Source organism: Leptonychotes weddellii, chromosome 5 (genome assembly GCF_054177405.1).
Source record: "Leptonychotes weddellii isolate Sample4059 chromosome 5, ASM5417740v2, whole genome shotgun sequence".
Lineage (NCBI taxonomy): Eukaryota > Metazoa > Chordata > Mammalia > Carnivora > Phocidae > Leptonychotes > Leptonychotes weddellii.
The window spans coordinates 76,299,269-76,321,549 of record NC_138373.1 but is presented as its reverse complement, the minus strand read 5'-3'; the positions used below and the strand labels follow the sequence as shown (position 1 = coordinate 76,321,549).

The following is a 22,281-nucleotide window of genomic DNA, read 5'->3' as shown; positions in this document are numbered from 1 at the left end:
TGATGTTTTGATATGCATATACATTGTGAGATTATTACCATTATCAAGCTAATTAGTATATCCATATCACATAGTTAGCATTTATGTGTGTGGTAAGAACAGATGAAATCTATCTTAGCAAATTTCAAATATACATTATTGTTAACTGTAGTCACCATGCTGTATATTAGGTCTCCAGAACTTATTTATCTTATAACTGAAATTTTGTACCCTTTGACCGGAATCTCCTTATATCACCCAACCCCCAGTCCCAGTAACCTCTGTTTTACTCACTGTTACTATGAATTTGACTTGTTTAGATTCCACATATAAGTGAGATCATGCAGTATTTGTCTTTCTGTCTGGCTTATTTCACTTAGAATAATGTCCTCCAGGTTCATCCATGTTGTCACAAATGGCAGGATTTCCTTCCTTTTAAAGGCTGAATAATATTCTTCTCTGTGTGTGTATCATATTTCCTTTATCCATTCATCTTTTGACAGACACTTAGTCTAGACTGTTTCCGTATCTTGGCTACTGTGAATGGTGCTTCGATGAACATGGGATGCAGATATCTCTTCAAGATACTGATCTTACTTCTTTTAGAGATATTCCCAGAAATGGGATTGCTGGATCATATGGTAGTTCAGTTTTTAATTGAGATTGGGTTACTTCGATAGGAGCATTGAACTTGTAAGGTCATGCATGTTTCAGAGCCAACTCGGCCTGTTGGGGCCAGCCTTTGCGGGCCAGTGATGCAGTGTAAAGCAGGATGAGCTGATCTCAAAAGAGAAGCAGGTGAATGTAGCCAATGAAGAGGGAATAGGAGACAATAGGCATTGTAGCCTCATAGAGAAAGGGAGAGTCAGTGGCTGTCTTCGCTCTGACAGCTTTCTGGTCTCTTATTTCGGTCCCATCTTAGGTTCATCTTCCTGTTCTAGAGTTCTGTACAGTTCTTCTGAGTCTTTATAATCTTCTTCCACCTACTTAGCTTTTTTCCCCCCAAACAACACTGTAAGTGGCCAATTGTGTTCTCCCCTTCCTAATGTCTTGGCCTCATGAAACCACATACCTTCCACATAAGGAACACACATATGCAGCAGGGATACTTATTTCACTTATTACAGCTCAGCTATGCCTAGGAAGAGTGGGTATCTTGTTTTTTTTCTAGAGTTTTCACCTGTGTATTAGTTATCTATTACTGCATAACAAAATAACCTAAAACTGAGGCACCTGGGTGGCTCAGTCAGTTGAGCGTCTGCCTTCAGCTCAGGTCATGATCCCAGGGTCCTGGGATCAAGCCCCACGTTGAGTTCTCTGCTCAGTGGGGGTCTGCTTCTCCTTCTCCATCTGCCGTCCCCCCACCCCCGCTCTTGCTTTCTCTCAGATAAATAAATAAAATCTATAAAACCCAAAATACCCTAAAACTTACTAGCTTAAAACAATAATAAACATTATCTCGTAATTTCCCAGGTCAGGAATTTGGGAGCAGTTTAGCTGGGCATTTCTGGCCTGGGGTCTGCCAACATAGTTGCAGTCCCGATGTTGACAAGGACTGCAGTCACCTGACAAGGGCTGGAGGATCTGCTGCCATGGTGACTCACTCAAGCTGCTTGCTCCTTGGTGCTGGTTGGTGAGAGGCCTGTTTTCCATATGTGGGCCCCTTCACAAGATGGCTTGAATGTCCTTCTGACATGGTGGCTGGCTTCCCCCACAATGAGTAATCCAAGATGTTAGAGAGCCAGGCAGAAACTATCCTTATTATGGTCTGGCTTCAGAAGTTACATAGAATTTCTTCTGCCACATTTTCTTCACTGGAAATAGGCTACTAAGTAAGGCCCCCATTCAAGGAGAGTGGTATTAAATATCACTATTTGAGGGGAGGCATATCAAAGAATTTGTGGACACATTTTAAAACCACCACACACACACACACACACACACACACACACACCACAAAAAAACCCCACCACAATTATTAGGTTACAGGAAAAAAACCCTAAGTGTCTAATTCAGTTTTGAATATAGTTCAATTTCATTATTTAAACAATTCCTTTAAGTAGTTTAAGTCTCCTTTGGATAAAAATGTTTCATGTTTCATAATGCCTGCCAAGGAAGTCCTGCATCTTTCTCTAAAGATAACATCATTTATATGGGGGGTGGAGAGCAGTAATGTACACATCCTTGTGGAAGAGAGAGATGGTGTCCCCCAGCTTCATTCTGGACCTAGAGTATGTACTGGGAGTTTTCTGGCAAGATACCTCTTGTTGGCCTGATCACTGGGCAACTTGCTGGCCTGTGATGCTGAAGCCTGCAGTTGGTGAATTCATGGCCCATTTTTGGCTTGGAGATTTAGGCAGATCTCCCAGGGAGTATTGGCTACTTCCCCTTGCAGACTCAGCTGCCCCTTCGCCCTGCTGTGGAGTCCCCTCACCTGGCCATGGCAGCCCCCCTGGCTGTTAGTTCAGCATCCATGCTTCAAGGGAACAGGAACAGCTTAGGATAGTTGACTGCTCTCTTTGTCTGACTACACTGTTGGAGACTTGCCATTGGCCCAAACAGCCATGGAAAGTGCAGAGAGTGAGGTTGAGGGGCCTGGGCAGTCGTCCCAAAAGTACCAATTACCTCAAAATGGAGGTAACTCATTGGTATGCAGAATAAGGGCCCCATAGTGGTGTCCATGTCCCAATCCCTGGAACCCAAAAATATGTTACCTTATAAAATAAAAGAGACTTTTTGATATGATTAAGTTAAGGGCCTTGAGAGGGGAGAGTACTCTGGATTATCTGGGCCCAATCTAATGACATGGGTCTTTGAAAAATCTTTCCAGTCTGAGGCCAGAGTCAAAGGCAGATGTGACTATGGAATAATGGTTAGAGAGGTACAAAGTTGTTGGTTTTAAAGATGGAGTAAGGGGGCTATGAGCCAAGGAATGTGGGTGGCTGGAAAAGGCAAGAAAATAGATTTTCCTCTGTAGCTTCCAGAAGGGAATGCAGCCCTCCCATCACCATGATTTTAGCCCAGTAAGACCCATGTCCGATTTCTAGCCTACAGAACTGTATGATGATACATTTGTGTTGTTTTAAGCCGCTAAATTTGTGGTGATTTGTTATAGCCACAGTAAAAAATGAATACACTCAAATCCAACTTTGGCCTAGAAAGAGGTCAGGCCTAGTTTCCTGACAGCTTTATTCTCCTTTATCTCTTTCTTTCTCACTAAACCTAAGCTGGAAAGGGAGAGACTCCATGTGGCATGTCCTTGTTCTGCCATAGGGCAGTATTTATTACTTTTTCATTCAACTGACAAAGTTTAAAGATAAGTACAATATTAAACACCCATATACTCTTCACCTAGATTTCACCAATTGTTAATGTTTTGCCATATTTACTTGCCCTTTCTGTATATGTACATACATATATTTTCTTGTTGTTGAACGGTTTGAGGGTAACTTGCATTTGTCTTGACACTTTATGTTGAATATGTCAGCATTTCCTAAGAATAAGAAAATTCTCCAATAAACCACAATTCCTTTTTCCCACCTAATATAAATAACAACTCTGTGATATTATCTAATATCCATTTCATAATGCAGATTTCCCAAACTGTCCCAAAAATATTTTATAGCTACTTTATATCTATTCTCTCTCCCCCCCCAGTTAGCATCTCAGCAAATCCTATGTTGTGATCTCTAGTCTCTTTGAATCTGTAACAGCATACCCTGCAAACAGCACACCTTTTTAATTTTTATTTCATGACATTGACTTATTAATTTTTTTTAGAGCATGCGAGTGGTGGGGTGGGGGCAGAGGGAGAGGGAGAGAAAATATTAAGCAGGCTCCATGCCCAGTGTGGAGCTTGACATGGGGCTCGATCTCACAACCCTGAGCATCATGACCTGAGCCAAAATCAAGAGTCGGACGCTTAACCAACTGAGTCGCCAGGTGCCCTGTGACATTGACTTTTTGATACGTCCAGACGAGTCCCCTTGTAGAATATTCTGTATTCTTAGTTTGGCTGATTATTTCCTCATAATGTTTTACAACTTGTTCTCCAACCCCTGCCCTTTTTAAGAAACTAGGCATTATGGATAGAAGTTTGATTAGACTCAGATTAAACATTTTTTAGAAAGAATACTTGATTAGTAATGTTGGGTAGGTCACATTGCTTCATGTTAGGCACATAATTTCAGGCTGTCTTACTACTAGTGATGCAAAAATTTGGTCACCTGGTTAAGATGGTGACCCCTACCCCCTTCCAGTCTCACCATGGAAAAGGATACTTTTCCCTTTGCAGTTTGCAAATAATCTACAAACAACCTGTTCTCAACAACTTCTCATTTGATAGTTTGAATACCCATTTTAGTCCTTGCCTGAATAGGTTATTTCATTGGGGGCTGCAAAAATGGTGCCCTAGCTATTATACTCTGTATTCATCAGCTGGCATTCTTCTGTAAAAAGAGCTTTCTTTTAAGAAAACTATTTTAATGAATCTCTCGGTGGCCAGTTGGATAGTGGTTTGCTTTCAGTTTTGTTGAAAGCAATCAGAAAACTCAGGATTTTTAAAAGGATTTGTTACTCAATTTTGGGGGCCGGTCACTAATATCTCAAGATCATCCCCAATATTTCCAGTTGTTCCTTCAGTTCTCAGGAGCTTTTTTAAATTCAGGCAGTGCACCACTGTAGGATTTGAGGTAAAGGTGGGTGGGAGTTCACCATTCTATGATAAAATGGAAGGAAAACTAGTAGGTGGGAACCAAGAATCAGTATGGCATCCTGACTGCACAGGTTTTCAGGAAGATCAGCTTTAGAAAGCATACTTGTGGAAGTTGAGGGTCTAGAAATTAGTTCCCATAAAACTGTCTGCATGCTCTTGGACCTCTTGGAAAGTTTTTGTCTGCCCCAGTCTCAAGACCTCTCTAGAGTACCAAACACTCTAAGCAAATTCTCCCATGTTTGGTTGATGACAAGTAAAAGCATAAATAAAGGAATTTCAAGAATGACTTTCAAAAGAACAGCCTGGATTTCAAGGCTTTTGTCTTGCTGCACACTCCTGTTTTGAATTTCAGAAGCTGAATATATTAATTCCTTCTTTCTTTCCATTCCTTTTGTAACTTGAAACAGTGCCACACTCCCTATTTCCAAGGCAAATTGATTCCCAGGCAAAGGAGAAAAAAAATCACATAAATCATTTTCAAAATATTACCCCAATTACAAGTATTGTGGAGTTTTGATGGAAGACACTGTCTTTTTATTTTCTCCCAAATGACCAGGAATAAGTTTGGTGATTACAAGTTTAAGATTTTTTAAGCACAATTAGTATATTACACCACATGTTTAATAATATTTTGGATTATGATTCCTTGAAAAATTATTATTATTTTATCATTAAGCCATAATGTACCCATGTAATCATCCTAAAAGGAATGAATAATTTGGTCTTTTTTTTTGTCTCAAGTAATTAGAAGCAATCTTTTTGATTTCTCCTGTTGGAGGCCCTTAGTAGTGAATCACATTACATTACATTTGACAACTTATTTTTAGTCTAAATAGTATAGTTAGCAGAATAGTATAGTATAGTGTGCCTGCTCTGGAGTCCGATTAAATAGTTCCAAAGCCTTGTTCCCACACTAACTAGCTGTGCGGTTCGGAGCACATTCCTTATCTTCTGGAAGCCTCAGTCTCATCTATAAAACAGGAGAGATCATTATAGTACCTGTCTCACAGTTTGGTAGGAGGACTAAGTGACATGTGCTAAACACCTGGCACATGTTACATATTAGCTGTTTGTGTTGTTGTTGTTACTATTATTACTGGCTAAGAAAAGGGAGATGATATCGAAGTCACCATCCTGCTGGCTCTCTAAGAATTTCTTCAGACACCTATCTAGCTTTCCTGATAAATGAATTTTCTAAAAGCAGCAAGTATCAGAATTAGCAGAGTTGCAATTCTCTGTGAGTCTTATATAGAAAAACTGGAATTAACCTGACTTTTCTCCTAAAATAAAAAGTAATTGTCTTTTTTTTTTTTTTTAAAGATTTTATTTATTTATTTGACAGAGAAAGACACAGCGAGAGAGGGAACACAAGCAGGGGGAGTGGGAGAGGGAGAAGCAGGCCTCCCGCTGAGCAGGGAGCCGATGTGGGGCTCGATCCCAGGACCCTGGGATCATGACCTGAGCCGAAGGCAGACACTTAACATCTGAGCCACCGAGGCGCCCCAGAAGTAATTATGTCTTAAGCTGTGAATGTTGAGCCAGGAAGGAACTTTGATTTCTTGAAATTATACTCCAGCTCCCCTGTGCAACCTCTTTTTTTTTTTTTTAACAGAATTTGCATTCCTGCACATTGAAAGTATTTCTGTCTCCAAAAATAAATATTTAGAATTGCCATGGTAAGGACTCTGAGTTAGAAACAATCAGTTCTATGCCAGTCTCATGAGACAAACGTAGAGCTAGCTTAAATTCCTGATTTGGGGTAGTCCAAATTCTGTCTAAAGGACTGACCTTAAACTAGTCTAATTTATTTTTATTCAAAATGATTGTGCAACTCACATTAGAAAATATTTGTCCTTTCTCCCATAACATTGTAAAGCATTCGCAAATTGTTCCTTGCGTCAGCAGTCAGGTGTGGTTCTGAAGTATCTCCCAGTTAAGGCTGTTGGGACTTGGTTGGAGAAATCTGCTCCTGTGTCCTTTCCCCCTCCTCTGGGATGGCACTCCACAGTCATTCTGTGAAGCTGGCATTTTCATTCAGTTGCACCTAAATAGATCTTTAGGGGAAAGAAGCAATGGAATATGGAGGGAGTGACCATCGCAGTGTCCATACTAATTTCCAGAATCCTTTTAATATTTAGGGTCAGCAACAATTCAGTAAGGAGAGGGCCCATTAGGTAAATTTGGCTCTGAAAATGCTAATTGAAAGTCCTCCTCAGCAATTCAGTCCTTTTCCCTCTCCCTTTCTTTAGTCAGCAGGGTCCCATGGTGACCGGTTCTGAAAGAAATCATCCCCTTCAGCAGTCACCTAGCACCATGGCAACAGGGACGTCAGCAAAGCAGGATAGACCCTGCACAAAACAGCTTCTACCAGGCTCCCTCCTTGCCTCTCTAATTCAACCCTGCCTGAGGCCTAGGAATGGGGCTAAGGACATCTTGACATACACACTCAAAAAAATCCTATGTGTTTCTGTGTTTTATTTTGTTTTGTCCATAAGCATAGATATATGGGCATATAGTAGACTATGTTATGAGAATTTCCCCTCCCCCCAAAACATGGAGCGTATCTAAGGGGTGGGGATGGTGGGGTAGAATGGGGACTGGGAGGGAGGTAGGCATGGGATGGTCTTTTTGGGTTTAATGAAACATAAAAATTATATTTATGTTTATAAGGTAACAATAAGTTGATAGTAGGGGAAGCCAGAGCCCTAATTATATGGACTGACTTATATTTAGACACAAGGCCTCAGAGAAATATTTTAAAAATATTTTTATTTACCTGAGAGTGAAATAGACAAATGCCTTTAATGAACGCTAGAAGGGGGTGTAATGCTGTCCTTGGTGCTGAACAGTCTGTTCTCTCAGACGTGCTAAGGGGGCTCCAGAGGGGAGTGAGGGAGCACCTTGTCACGTTAGGGTGTTGATGATAAGAAAGAAAAAAGAGGCTGGGAAGAAAGTATCCTTCCCCTCCCTACCAAGCAACTCTGAATGTCCAGAATAAAATGTTCAGGTGAAATATAAAACAAAAAAGAAAGTGGAGAAGGCTGGAGGTTTGGTTGAATTTTCTCCTTTTCATATGGAGATTTTTGGACAGAGCCAATCAGGTCAGAGATTTCTGCTGCTTTGCTCCTGAAAGGAAAAGTGGGGGAAGGGAGATAGAAGATGGCCACATTCTCCCCTTGAGCCACATGATCCATTTCCCATGTGACACATTCCAGAGCCTTGGAAAGGAGAAGGGAGGGGCACCAAGAGAGTGGGCTGGGGGCGGGAAGATGGTTTAACAGTCAACCAGCACAGCGTCATCTTGTCTTCCTACCAGGAAGCAGGCTATGAGCCAAGGGGAAGGCAGAGGACAGAAATGAATGTGCTCCCAAGCTTTCCTGGTGGTGTATGGCATTCTCCAAACTCCTATGCAAGCGCTGTTCCTGACCAAGAAGACCCAAGGAGACCATCTCTGAAATCAAGTCCAGATGAAGGTATGTGCTAGGGATCCTGTGGTATCGCAGCTGAAATTTGGCTTATAGGACATAATACCTTCTTTTTTCCAGGCAATTTGGAGATTTTTGTCTTGGCTTAGATTTGGTTAGGGGGCTTTAGATTTGTTACAGGTCTAGAAAAGCTGCTTAGATAGTTCTGTAAAATGAATGATTCACCAGAGTAAGTGCCTGTTGAAGAAAAATTGATGGAAATTGTGTGCAGTGATAATTAATAAAACAAAGCACTAATTGATGACAGTGATTTTTTTCTTTGAGTCCTGGAAAGAGGAAACAAATAATATTACTGAAATCAACTAAATTTCATTGTCACTGCAATAAAATCTTGTCTCCCTTTTCAGTTGCTTATTCTGTGTGCCCATGTTCCCAGAGGTGATTGGCAGTGGCTTAGGGAGCCTGAGTGGGCAGGCGTGCTGTTTCTTTGTGCTGTGCAGTTGTCTGTCTTCTGATGTTCCTGATACCAGGAGAGCTCATGATTATTTCCATCTCTTGTTTGGGATAGTAGAGTGCCACTGACTTCCAAATCTTACAGAATAGCTATCAAGAAGGCTCCCAGGAAGTTCTTAAAGGAATCTTCCAAAGTTATAGGCTAAAATAACCTGCCATGTACTCAAATCTTGGTATCTTTACCATTTCTACCCAGCACAAAGAGGGAAGCTAGCAAATTTAAATTTTATTTCATCTTTAACAATACTTAAAAAGGTCTTGCTATGTGCAAGACGTCATTATAAGCACAAATAGTCATTTAATCCTTATAATAACCCTCTGAGGGAGGTAATAGTACTCACATTTTGGTAATGAAGAAACTAAGGCACAGAGAAGTTAGGGAACATTTCCAAGATCACACAGCTAGCAAATACTAGAAACAGGATTTGGACCCAAGAAACTTGACCTCAGAGTCCATGATTTTAACTACTAACCTATGCTTCTTCCCTGCTTGTGTTATTTCAAATAATGTCAACAGTTGATTTGGCTACAAATTTTGTTCAGCTGACGCTACTAGAAGAACAAATCAGCTTGCCTGGCTGAAACAGATCCCCAGTGGAATTTATATTTAATCTTAAATTATCTCAATAGTCACCTTCTGTACCCCCAAATAACCCAGTAAGTAATTGCCTGTTCTTCTCTTCCTTTTGTGCTGTATAGATATCTGGTAGTAAAATACTGTGTTACTATGGTGACCAAATGATGTCCAAAGGCAAAAAAGAAATCTAGAATTACATCATGGTTGATTTTTTTTTTTAAATTGAACTTAACATTCTTTCATCCTCTGAACCTTAGTAATAATACCAGCCTAAACATACTATCTTTAAAAAGCACTTACTTGGTTTTCAAAATAAAATAAATAGATTAAAAACTTTTTAAAATTATGAATACAAACTGTGGTATCGAACGGACTGGATCTGTTGCTTTAAAATAATATTACCATACTTCAAGGGAATAGATTACTCTCTTTGCAAATTATATTAGGTTTTTAAGGGAAAAAGGAATTTTTTTCTTAACTTCTAGAAATTTCTGAAATATAAAGATTTCTTCCTTTTGGTCTGTGGAGTTTCCCTTCTGGCTCTTGACAATTAATGATGACTGATCTCAATCTTATATGCTACAGAAAAACTAAGGGAAATTACTAGGTTAAAGATAATAAGGAGGAAGAAAAGGGATAGAAATCTAAAATTGTGAAATTCTTTACTAAATGAGGTATTTCCCTTCAGGGTTTCACTGAAGAATACTTTGAAGAGTGGTTGTGTGTCCCCTACAATACTGAACTTCAGTCTTTTATATTAAGCCCTGGATCCCTGCTGAAATCTGTTTTCCTGGGACAAATACCACATTTACACTATTATAGTCACCTGAAGTGAGCTTCTTGAGTGAAGGGACCATATCTTCCATCATTGGGTTTCTAGCACTTAGCACCAGGCCTGGTGTATGGTAAGCTCTCGATATCCATTTGCAAAAGCTCTGAAAGCATTCTGCTGGGGCCTGTTTGGGGGCCCATGTCTGTTTTGTTCTGCATGTACTTATAGGAGGACAGTGAAGAAGTACATGTGTAGTGGGAGAGACCTTGACAACAGCCAAAATTATGTCTGAAATTTATACATGCCAGTCAGACTAACTCGAGCAGTAGCACACTAGAGTCCAAGAACTATCCATAAATTCTTTCCTGGGGATTACTAATCCCCCTGACATTTCATTTATCTTTAGAATGAAGTTCTCCTGGTATTTTTATTTATATCTAGATATAGAGGCACCCTAACAGTCTTATTTTCTTCTTGTGTTTGCCTGGCACCATCTACCAACACTGAAATAGTTCACCTTGGGTTGAAACTGAACGTGTTGAGGTCAGTTCCGGCCCCAGGCAGGCTTCTCCTAATCAGCTGTGGCTCCCAGTCCTCAGAATGGTGAACCAAGAGCTCACAGGACTAGAGGACTCCCCCCCCCCCGCCCCCGAGAACCCTGGGATCGTTAGTGTCAGAGTAGATTGGAGCCAGGCTGCCTTTCCCAAACCATGGCAGCTAGGACTTGAGTGCAAAAGATTGTCTCAGGATATCTGGAAAGGTTGCTTAGGATTTGAATTCAAGTTAGCAGGCTAACTGGGGTTAAAATAATCCTCTCTCTTGGAGCTCCCGTGCTACTCTTGATCTCAGGGTCATGAATCCGAGCCCCACATTGGGTGTAGAGATTGTGTTAAAAAATAAAAATAAAAAAATAAAATAGTCACGTCTCTCGATGATATTCACAAACATAACCTATTCTATTATTCCCATCTAATTAAGTCACTAAGGAGAGGAAGAATACGGTTTGTAGATAAGGTGTGGGTCCTTGAATCCTATCCACTCATCCTCCTTACCTCCAGTGTTACCTGCTGAGTGAGTTGTGCAAAAGAAACAGCCCTGCTGGAAGCCCAGTAAGGCCAGGCATGCGCTGCATGCCCACCACACTCCTGCAGGGCTTCTCAGAGAAGTGGGACTGGTGTCCTCTACAGCCTTGGGTCTGGAAGCCTCGCTGGGCTTCCCACTCATCTCTCAAATCTACCAGCTCTACTCAACCCAGATCAAACAGAGAGAAAGTAGAGAGGCATCCCCTTATGGAGAGGCCTTGCCAAGTGTGCTTTCAACTTGGAGGCTAAATGAAAGTGAGCATGGGGCACAGATAAGAGAAAGTGAGGCCTGGGTCCTGCCTTTCAGGCATAGTCACTTGCCCGCTGCTAGTAAACCCTGCCACCTGAGTCAGGCCCTGCGAGCCCAATGACTGGATCATTTCCTAGCATATGTGTACATAGGGAAGGAGGAAGCAATGGACAAGAAGAACCAGAGTATGGACGCAACTTCTCCTTTATGAACCAGGACAAAAAAACGGCATGAGCTGAGAGGTGGTCTCTCCAAGAGGACAGTTTCAAAAGTAAAAGAGGGGTACCATAATGAATATATTTTCCTGTTTATAGGGTCATTTTCCCTTGGCTAAACTTTTAAAGCTATCATCTCAGGGAGCCTCTCATTCAGCATACTTTCCTAGGCACTGGATGTCTGTCATGTGTAATCCTGATAGAGACTCTGCGATATAGGTTATTAGCCCCCATTTCTGATCCAGGAAACTGAAGCCCAGCGACATTAACCAACCTGCCCAGAGTCCCGCACAGCAAATAGAGCCAGGATCTGAATTCCCCGTGCTCTTTCTGCTCTATCACAAGTAAAGTTCTTTCCTCTGTATTCTTTAAAAATAAATATGTTTTTGGATATTAAGTTAATATAAATACAGTTCTAGAAAATTTGGGAAATGAAGAGAAATTATAGAAGTGTAAGGAAAATAGGGGCACCTGGGTGGCTCAGTCAGTTAAGCATCTGACTCTTGGTTTCAGCTCAGGTCATGATCTCATGGTTGTCGGATCGAGCCATATGCCGGGCTCTGTGCTCAGTGCGGAGTCTGCTTCAGAATCTTTCTCCCTCCCTCTTCATCTCCCCCTTCTTCACTTGAGTGCTCTGTCACTCTCAAATAAATAAAAATCTTTAAAAAAAAAAAAGAAGTGTAACAAAAATAAAAACCAGTCATGATCTTGCCACCTAGAAACAACCACTATTAAAATTTTGTTATATTTCTTTCTCAGTCTTTCTCAGTACATCCAGTGATTACGAAAGGAAACATTTGTTGAGCACTGGCTTTGTCTCAGACATTGTTCTTAGCTCCTTTCTTGCGTCATTTATTTTATTCTCACAACAAATCAATAAGGTGGGTACCATTATTATCCTAATTTCATTGGTAAAGATAATAAGGACAAAGATGTTAAATAACTTGGTAGAGGCTACACAGGTATTAAGTGATCTGAAACCCAGGCTGGTTGCTTTACGGCAGGGTTTCTCAACCTTAGCACTGTTGGTATTTGGGGCCAGCTACATCTGTGTGGCGGGGGACTGTCCGACTTTATTGTAGATGGTTAGCAGTGTCCCTGGCCTCTACCTACTGGATGTCAGTAATACCCCCCTTCCCCAGGTGTGACATCAGGAATGCCTTCAGGAATTGCCACATTTCCCCTGGGAGGCAAAATGACCTGTGAACCACAGCTCTAAGAGCCCATGCTCCCAATCACTGCATTATATAGCCCCTTCATATTTAAAATCTGCTAAGAGTTCTTTTCTTCCACATCTAAAGAAGGAAACATACCTTCAAGTTTGGTTGCAGCCTATAAACCTTTTGGAATATCAGCGGCTTTATAGATCATAGGTAGGAGATTAGTCACTTCCAGAAAAATGCTCCTTAGTAGACTTTTATAACAGGTTTATAGTATCCCACCGTTGCCCAGTTGGAAAAATAACTGTATTTCTCTCTCTTACAGTCTTTTCCCCGGTTCTCTGTGACAGGCACCCTTAGCCTTCAAGAATTCAGATTTCAGGGACACCAGCATGGCTCAGTCGGTTAAGTGTGTCTAACTCTTGATTTCGGCTCAAATCATGATGTCAGGGTCATGATCTCAGGGTCCTGAGATTGAGCCCCGCTTCAGCCTCCGTACTCAGTGGGGAGTCTGCTTGAGATCTCCCTCTCCCTCTGCCCCTCCCGCAGCTCATTCGCTCTCTCTCATGTTCTCTCTCTCAAATATATAACTAAATCTTTTTTAAAAAATTCAGATTTCAGGTGTACACTTATGGTGTAGCAGGGCAGCGCTTATCAACCATGGTGTCAAAATATGTCCCAAACAAAGGATGTCTTTTGCAAATTATTGCGTGCTAATAAATCAAATACCAAGATTTGCTAGTGATACATTTTTTAATTAATTAGAATAAAGTTAAGGATGTCTACATAATAATTTTCTTCTCCACATGATTTCTTAGGTTGAGGACTCTGTTGGAGTTACAGATCAAGCTCCTAAAGTTGCACATAATTCTGAATGTATCTGTAGGAGTGTGTTGCATGTATGAACACATTATCACATCTGTCTCTGAGGAGGAAAGACTAAAAATGGCTGGTGTTGGTGATTTGGGTTGCATGACTGATGCGCAGAGGGGATTAAAGTAGGAAGCACTGAGAGATGACAGCGGTATCATTTTAACTTAAAAGATGTCCAGGGGCGCCTGGGTGGCTCAGATGGTTAAGCGTCTGCCTTCGGCTCAGGTCATGATCTCAGGGTCCTGGGATCGAGCCCCACATCAGGCTCCCTGCTTGGCGGGGAGCCTGCTTCTCCCTCTCCCTCTACTGTTCTCCCTGCTTGTGCTCTCTCGCTTTCTCTGTCAAATAAATAAATAAAATCTTTAAAAAAAATAAAAAAAGATGTCCAAAAATATACAGTACTAAAATATATATTAACCATGTGAAACATGCAAATACACATTCAACATATTTTCAATGACAGCTGACTACGTACAATTGCATAATTTGTCCATGAAAAATGCACATGAATGCAAATTCAAATCTAACTTCTCCATGAACTTAAAGGTTTGCTTTCTTGGAACACCCTGATTGAGGACAGTGGTGCAGATCAAAATTTACCTTGAGTGTTGCTGTGAATTTGATGTAAGACAGAATATGTTTCTGAAAAACAGTTCTTAGTAACTCTTTGTTTAGTGTTTGTACTCCGTGCTTAACAAAAAGTTCACCTTCTTTTCAAATTGCCGTAAATCGCACCTACTGTGTAGTTCTTTGCTTTGAGTGTGATGCATCTGGTCTTTGCCTCCTCACTTCTTTCCTATTTAAGTTGCACAACTAGAGATGTTGATACTGAAATACAAGCTTGAAAATGAAACTGAATGCTTATCTCCAGAACAACTGTTTGCCTCTACTTTAGACTCAGCGAGCACATAGCAGCTATTCAAAAAATGAAATAAATTGAATTAGGGGAGGTGCAGATCCCTTGGCCAGACTGTTTCCTTCAGAATTTGAAAGCCTCCATACTGAGAAGAGAGGTGTAGGAAATTGGTAGAGGACAGCCAGGGGTTCTAGTAAGTGTCTCTCCCCTCTGAGAAGCTTGGTAGTAGATAGAAAGGCAGACAGACACAGCTGGAAGTCCTCTTTGACCAGACAACTTCTTGCAGGGAATCTTCAGTAAGAAATTGTTGGCCCTTCAAAGATAATTATTGGGACAGGGGTGCTTAGCTGGCCTCTAGGGAAAGAAAATTTATCCCTCCTTTGGAGACCCATACTCTTGATCTTGGATATCAGAAGCTCAGAGAAGCCCCAGCAGCCCTAACCAGCTTCCCTCTCCTCCCATCAGAATGCACTCTTGGGGTGAGCTCTCTGCCAGGTGAAAGTGGTGAGTTATAAATTAAACAAATGTGTGCTGCTCATCACAATGTCTACCTATCAGTTTTAGTTCATAACGCTAAAAGGACCTCAAAAATCATCTAGACCAACTCATTTATATTATAGCCATGGAAACGGAGATTCCGAGAGGTTGATTTACTTAAGGTCCTTAGAAATAAGACCTTGTGTCTCTTGTCTTGCTGTTCAGTGCTTATATTCAGAATTAGAGCCCAGGTTTCTTAGCGCCCAGTCCCATGTCTCAGGTGAACCAGAAAGCACTACACTATTCAAGCTTCTCAAGGTTTCTGATACTCTAGATGCTGATGGGGTAGTGGAAAGTGATAGAATGGCTGGTATGAATTTTAATGTTCACACTGAATTATCTAAGAAATGGCTATATTGAATTAGTTTTTATTACTGCAGAACACATGAGCACAAATTTAGTGGCTTAAGATAACAGATGTTTCTTATGTCACAGTTCTGCAGGTCAGAAGTCTGGGTGGGTTGGCTGGTTTCTCTGCTTTGAGGCTCATAAGGCTGAAATCAAGGTGTTGGCAGAACTGTGTTCCTTTTTTTTTTTTTTTTAAGATTTTATTATTTATTTGACAGAGACACAGCGAGAGAGGGAACACAAGCAGGGGGAGTGGGAGAGGGGGAAGCAGGCTTCCCGCTGAGCAGGGAGCCCGACGCGGGGCTCGATCCCAGGACCCTGGGATCAGGACCTGAGCCGAAGGCAGACACCTAACGACTGAGCCACCCAGGCACCCCACTGTGTTCCTTTTGAGAGGATGATTCCCCTTCCAGGCTCTTTGCAGTGGTTGGCAGAATCCAGTGGCTTGTGGTTGTAGGACTAAGGTCACTTTTTTTTTTTTTTTTAAAGATTTTATTTATTTATTTGAGAGAGAGAATGAGAGAGAGAGCACATGAGAGGGGGGAGGGTCAGAGGGAGAAGAAGACTCCCCGCCGAGCAGGGAGCCCGATGCGGGACTCGATCCAGGGACTCCAGGATCATGACCTGAGCCGAAGGCAGTCGCCTAACCAACTGAGCCACCCAGGCGCCCGGTCACATTTTCTTGATGGCTGTCAGCTGGAGGCCATCCGTAACTCCTAGTGGCCTCTCCCTGGTTCTTGCATGGGAGCCCCTGTATCGCAGAGCCAGCTCCTTCTCATGCTTGGAATCATTGTCTGACTTCTTTTTCCTCATCTTTCTGCTTCTAACCAGAGAGGATCCTCTGTTTTTAAGGGCTCATTAGTTTGTGCCCGCCTGGATAATCCAGCATAATCTTCCCATTTTAAGTTTCATAACCTTAATTGTATATGCAGAGTCCCTTTTGCTGTGTGGCATGGACATCCTTAGGGGGCCATTCTGCAAGACTCCATCCTACCAGGCTAATGGGAAAGTCAGTGACAAACATTACTGGGACTCTTCCTCTTTCTAGGTCCTGGGGCTTGTAAACCCAGCAAAATGTATGGGTGGTCCCTCTAGCCTTGGATTCCCTCTGGTCATAGCAGACATGTGATTGTCTGAGCTGGTGTGTGTCCTTGAAAGCTGGGAGATCTGTGGCTTTGGTACCCCGCTGGGGCGGCAGACTGTACTTCTAAGTCCTGCCTTGGATCCAGCCCCCTAGCTGTACTCCTCCATTACCACTTGTCACTTACCTGGAGTGCAGTGGGGAAGTGAGGCAAGGGTCCCAGGCTTATCTTTTTCTTTTCTTTTTTTTTTTTTTAAACAGCTCTATTCGTATAGCATAGCACCCACTCATATTAAGTTACAAGGCGGTGATTTGTGTTAATATTTACAGAGTGGCACAACCATCACCATAATCAAATTTCAGAACGTTTTCATCATCCCCAAAAAGATCTCTTCTGACCATCCAGGCCTGCCTTTTGCATGGCTCCAAGGGCCATAGCCACATCCTGGTTCAGACATCCTTGTTTCTCCCTCCTACGCTCTGTAGAAGTCCTCTCAGAGAACTCAGCCTATAACACACGAAAGCCAAGGAAGCAGGGTTGTCTCGGGGCCCAGCGATACGACTCTCCTCCAAGACAAGGCAGCATTTAGGGTCTGGATTCATTCTCAGAAGGGAATAGGAAAATCTCAGCGAGGAGCACAGCACAAATCAGTACCCGCAGGGACTTGTCTTGCCTCTGTACAATGTGGTGGAGTCTTCCAGTTGCAGTTATCAGTGGACAGCACTGACTCCATGGAGCAGTGACCTGCAGGAGAGGGAGTCAGGCCTCCTCCTTTTACCCTGCTTCCTTCCTCCTCTAAGCAGAAATGAAGGCATTCTTTGCTTCCTGCCTAAATGACCTATTGGGGACATAGTGTGGGAGAATTGGGGAACCCATCTGGTACAAGAGTGCAGGGAAGTTCCCAGAGGCATTTTGTCCCTCCAGGCCCCCCGCTTACCCCTTTTTATCTCTTCCCCCCTCTGCCCCCCACTGTGTGGTAGGTTCTTTGGACTGCAGAGAAATCTGAGTTGCCTCAAGGGAAACTGCCTATCACAAGTACTAAGGCCAGGCCCCAAGGAGCCTGAAACATTGCTCAGGATCTGAAAGGTGGCTGGTATCCAAGGCAGCTTGGTGACTTGATTTCCTTGTCCTGTCATCTGTCTGCAGCAGGAGTCCTAGAGAGTCTACCATAGACAGTCCTGTTCTTCTCTGTCTTGGTTCCTGCTGCTTTCATTGCTTCCCCGGCCACCCAGCCCAAAAGCAGGCCCTCCTGCCATGCTCTGCTCTTTTCTTTCACAGAACTCATTACAACTTACTGTCTTTATTTTTACTTATTACTCTTCTCCGCATCCCTCCGCAACACAGTCATAATTAGACCGTGATCTTCGTGAAGGTAAGGACACAGTTTTATTGGCCATTGTATACATGGTTCTTAGCACAGTACATTCTGGCAAAGGGTATGATCTTAAAATGTGTTTACGGAAAAATGAATGAATTCATGAAAACAGGCAAAGAATCTGAATAGACGTTTCTCCAAACTTTAATATTCATCTGCCAACTGGGTATCTCTACTTGGGTATCCAGTAAGAATGCAACTCACCCAAAATAAAATTATTGATTTCCAGCTCCCCAAGCTTTTCTCCCCGCATCTCAGACCCTCAAACCTAGGGAGTCATTCCTATCCCCAAACCCTGTCACACATCAGCAGATGTTGTTGGCTGTCCCCAAAATGTTTTCAGTATCCATCTACTTTTCTCCACCTACATGGCTACTAGCTATCAGCCATCAATATCACTTATTTAGGTTATTGTAATAACCTCTTAACTGGTGCCCCCCACTTCTCTCAGCCACCTACGCAGCAATTAAAGTTGTATTTTTAAAACATAAATCAGGTCATATTCCTATCACTCCTTTGAATAAAACCTGCACTGGATTTCACTGCGGTAGGACTAGTACCTATGCCCTCCAATGCCGTGTGATCCAATCCCCTGCCCACCTTTCTGATTATATCAGGCGCCATTTTCTTCCACAGTCATCTGCTCCAGCTACATAACAAGTTTATTCCTGCCCCAGGATCTTTGCACACATTGCTTCTGCCCAAAATGCTCTTCTGATTTTCACATGGCTGTCATCCCATCACTGGGGTTTCCGCTCTAGTATTACTTCCTCAGAGAACCTTTCTCTGGCCAGTCCATCTGAAATAAGACCCTGTGTCAGTCAGGATGATTTTAGAGGCAAATAACAGAAACTGAAAGGGGCTTAAAGCCATAACATATTGCTTATTTAATAAGTCTAGTGATGGCTATTCTAGCAGCACCACAGTGTCAGGACACTGGGTAGTATCTTTGTGAGTCTCTGGACTTCCCCTGACTTCACAAGATACCACCCAGTGCCCTGACGTCTTCACATGACAGTTTACAAAGGAGAAGCAAGGGGCAGCCAGGCCCACAAAAGAGAACCCTCTCTGCATGCCTCTTTCCTCTTACCAAGAAAGAAACATTTTTCCAAGAGCTTCCCAACACCCTCCTAGAGATTTCCTCTTATCTTGCCAGAAGCAGATGATGTTCATGTGACCATCCCTAGCTGCAAGGGATAGCGGAAAGTGGTTATCTTGCTTTTTCAGCCTCTTGATAGAGGAAGGCAAGGGAGAAGTTGGGAATGGCCATTAGGTGACCATCCAGTCACCTGTCCTTCCATTTCCCGTGGACCCTTGGTCCCTCATTCTGCTTTGTTTTTCTCCATAGCGCCAGCCATTTCTTTACTGTGTATGTATTTGTTTTGCTGTTATTTGTTTTCCCCCCTAGAGATAAGTTCCACAAAAGCAGGGACCTTGTCTATCTAGTTAACTTCTGTACTTCAGCAGTTAGCACAATCCTGGTTCATACTATGTATGAAAAGACTATTGGGTAAATGTATAATAGAAGATGATTTTACATATACCATCGTAACAACATAGTCATTTCTTAGGGTGAAGTTTCTTGGTGTTTATTTCTCTTTTTTCCCCCCATTTTATCTGACTTTACAGATTTTGCATGAACAGTAGAGAGAGGGAGAAGTTCAGTATTATTAAATCTGGAGCTGCATCCCTCCTACGCAGGACTCTACTAAGTGGCAGTAGGGTGAGAAATATTGGCCAGTGTCCTTTATACTTACCCACAGTGGGGTGCCAATATGACCTAACATTTTCTCCTGCAACACTGTTTGTAAAGAATTTTGGGAGGACTGCAGCTTGCGGCCAACAGAAACCATGTGGGGTAAAGCTTGGACTCCTTTCTGTTACATTCTTTTTGGGTGCGACATTTATTCCAATGCTAGCCATCCCTACACAGAACCGTCAAGTAGGTGCTTTTCCATCAGTCTTTCACCCTTCACCTGCTCCCTTCCATAATGGCACCCCACTCCCCCAGATGCTGACTGTCCTCAAGGCTTTTGTTTCAGCATCTCTTCTGTTTTCATTTCCACTAAGACCATAGATCTCAGAGATCACCATTCTACTGATAATATGTAAAAATATGTACTCTTTAAGAAGCATTTACATTCTGGGGCGCCTGGATGGCTCCGTCGGTTAAGTGTCTGCCTTCAGCTCAAGTCATGATCCCAGGACCTGGGATCAAGTCCTGCGTTGAGCTCCCTGCTCAGTAGGGAGTCTGCTCCCTCTCCCTCTGCCCCTCCCCCCCACTCGTTCTCTCTCTCTCTCAAATGAATAAATAAAATCTTAAAAATAAAACAGTTTTTAGAAAAAAAGAAGCATTTACATTTTAATAGGGGCCTTGACTTTAAAAGAATTATGCCCTAGTAGTAAGAGAAGTTGGGATAGAAGCATTCCTCACTTCCAGAAATCACTCCTATGATGCTGACTCTTTATTACTGATATTTTAAAATTCGCATGAAGGACAAAGAAAGATAAAGGTGGTAGAAGAGTAATCTAGTTCTTTGGACAACCAGTATCCAAATACAAAGATGGTGTGCCCAGTCTGATCTTAGGAAACTAAGCTTGATCCCAGTCGGGAGACAGATTGAAAGGCACAGAGCTGGAATATTATGGAGGAATACTTGTATGTATTATATAATATATAATATATAGCAGGAAAGGGGAAAATGGCATTCAAGAAAATTCTAGGCTTATAAGCCTGTGATACTAGGAGTCTCAGATGGTGGAGGGGAAAGTTCTTTTCAGTGGAAATGTGAGGTTCTTTTGCAAGTATTCAAAATTACCTAATGGAAGTAATTTAGCAGAGTGGATTTTGGATGCTTTTGAGAAATATTCAATTCATTGTATTACATGTTTTGGTTTAGGGTATAGAAAAAAGTTTTATGGGTTAATATATCACTAAAAAAATCATGCCCAACTTGGAGAAAGGTTGTGTTGATTTATTTGGATCTCAGTGATTTTCCCCTTAAAACCAACAATGTGAATGATGATTAGGTACCTAGGCTCCTCCCCAAAAGCCACTCACTCTTAACACAGCTAAATTATGTGACTAATGTTAGTATTATCACTCTATAGTATGTGATGTGTGATGTGGTTACTAAAATTTGCTTGTCATATGGCTTTTAAGACTTAATGGGCTAACAATAGGAAGAGTGCTAATTTTTAAAATTTTTTAATAAGTTTTCATTTAAATTCCAGTTAACATACAGTATAATGTTAGTTTCAGGTATACAATACAGTGATTCAGCACTTCCATACATCACCTGGTACTCATCACAAGTGCACACCTTAATCCGCATCACCTATTTAACCCACCCTCCTATCCGCTACCCTGTGGTAACTATCAGTTTATTCTCTATAGTTAAGAGTTTGTTTCTGGTTTGTCTCTCTCTCTTTTTTTTTTTTTTTAGATTTTATTTATTTATTTGACAGAGAGAGACACAGTGAGAGAGGGAACACAAGCAGGGGGAGTGGGAGAGGGAGAAGCAGGCTTCCTGCTGAGCAGAGAGCCGAATGCGGGGCTCGATCCCAGGACCCTGGGATCATGACCTGAGCCGAAGGCAGACGCTTAACGACTGAGCCACCCAGGCGCCCCCCTCTCTCTCTTTTTTCCCTGTGCTCCTTTGTTTCTTAAATTTTTAATATAAGTAAAATTATATGGTATTTGTCTTTCTCTGACTGACTTCTTTCGCTTAGCATTAATACTAACCCCATCCATGTCATTGCAAATAGCAAAATTCCATTCTTTTTTATGGCTGAGTAATATTCCACATACATACATACACACACACATACACACACCACATCTATTTATCCACTGATCAGTCGATGGACTTGCGCTGTTTCCATAAGTTGGTTATTGGTGATAGTGCTGCTATAAATATCGGGGTGTATGTTTCCCTTTGAATCAGTATTTTTTTATTCTTTGGGTAAATACCAAAAGTGCAATTGCTGGATCATGAGGTAGTTCTGTTTTTAACTTTCTGAGGAACCTCCATAAGAGTGCTAATTTTTTTAAAAAGGTTTTGAGAGAGCGCGCGAGTGAGCGAGCAGGAGCAGGGTGAGGGTTAGAAGGAGAGGGAGAGCGACAAGCAGACTCCCCACTGAGCGCAGAGTCCGACACAGGCCTGGATCCCAGGACCCTGAGATCATGACCTAAGCCGAAGTCGGGCGCTTAACTGACTTGAGCCACCCAGGTACTCCAAGAGTGCTAATTGTTTAAGCACTTGCTATGTGCTAGACACCGTGTTAGATAGTTTATAGAACCATACAGGGATAACATTTACTGAGTATTTTCCTCATACCAGGCAGATTGACTTGTGTTAACTCATTTAACTCCTGTGCATGTATTATCTCATTTAACCTTCACAGTAATCAAGTGAGATAGGGGCTAATTAACCTCATTTTACAGGTAAGAAAACTGGAGCTCAAGAGGGTTAGATAATGTGTCTGGGTGACACAACTAGTTAGTGTGTGACAGAGGTGGG

At 42.0% G+C, this 22,281-nt stretch overlaps 1 protein-coding gene across 5 annotated transcripts in view; it reads left to right on the top strand.

Moving 5' to 3' along the window:
* Positions 1-22,281, top strand: part of GPR19 (G protein-coupled receptor 19) — a 35,523-nt gene that overhangs the window by 5,775 nt on the left and 7,467 nt on the right. For 2 of the 5 annotated variants that reach the window (XM_081821253.1, XM_081821251.1), the window contains exon 3: positions 8,010-8,166. The exons of 2 other annotated variants lie outside the window; for them this stretch is intronic. The gene's annotated coding sequence lies outside the window, so the exon portion shown is untranslated. Of the gene's footprint in view, positions 1-8,009; positions 8,167-19,387; positions 19,482-22,281 lie in introns of all 5 variants that reach the window. One more of the 5 variants, XM_081821252.1, reaches the window with a different exon arrangement.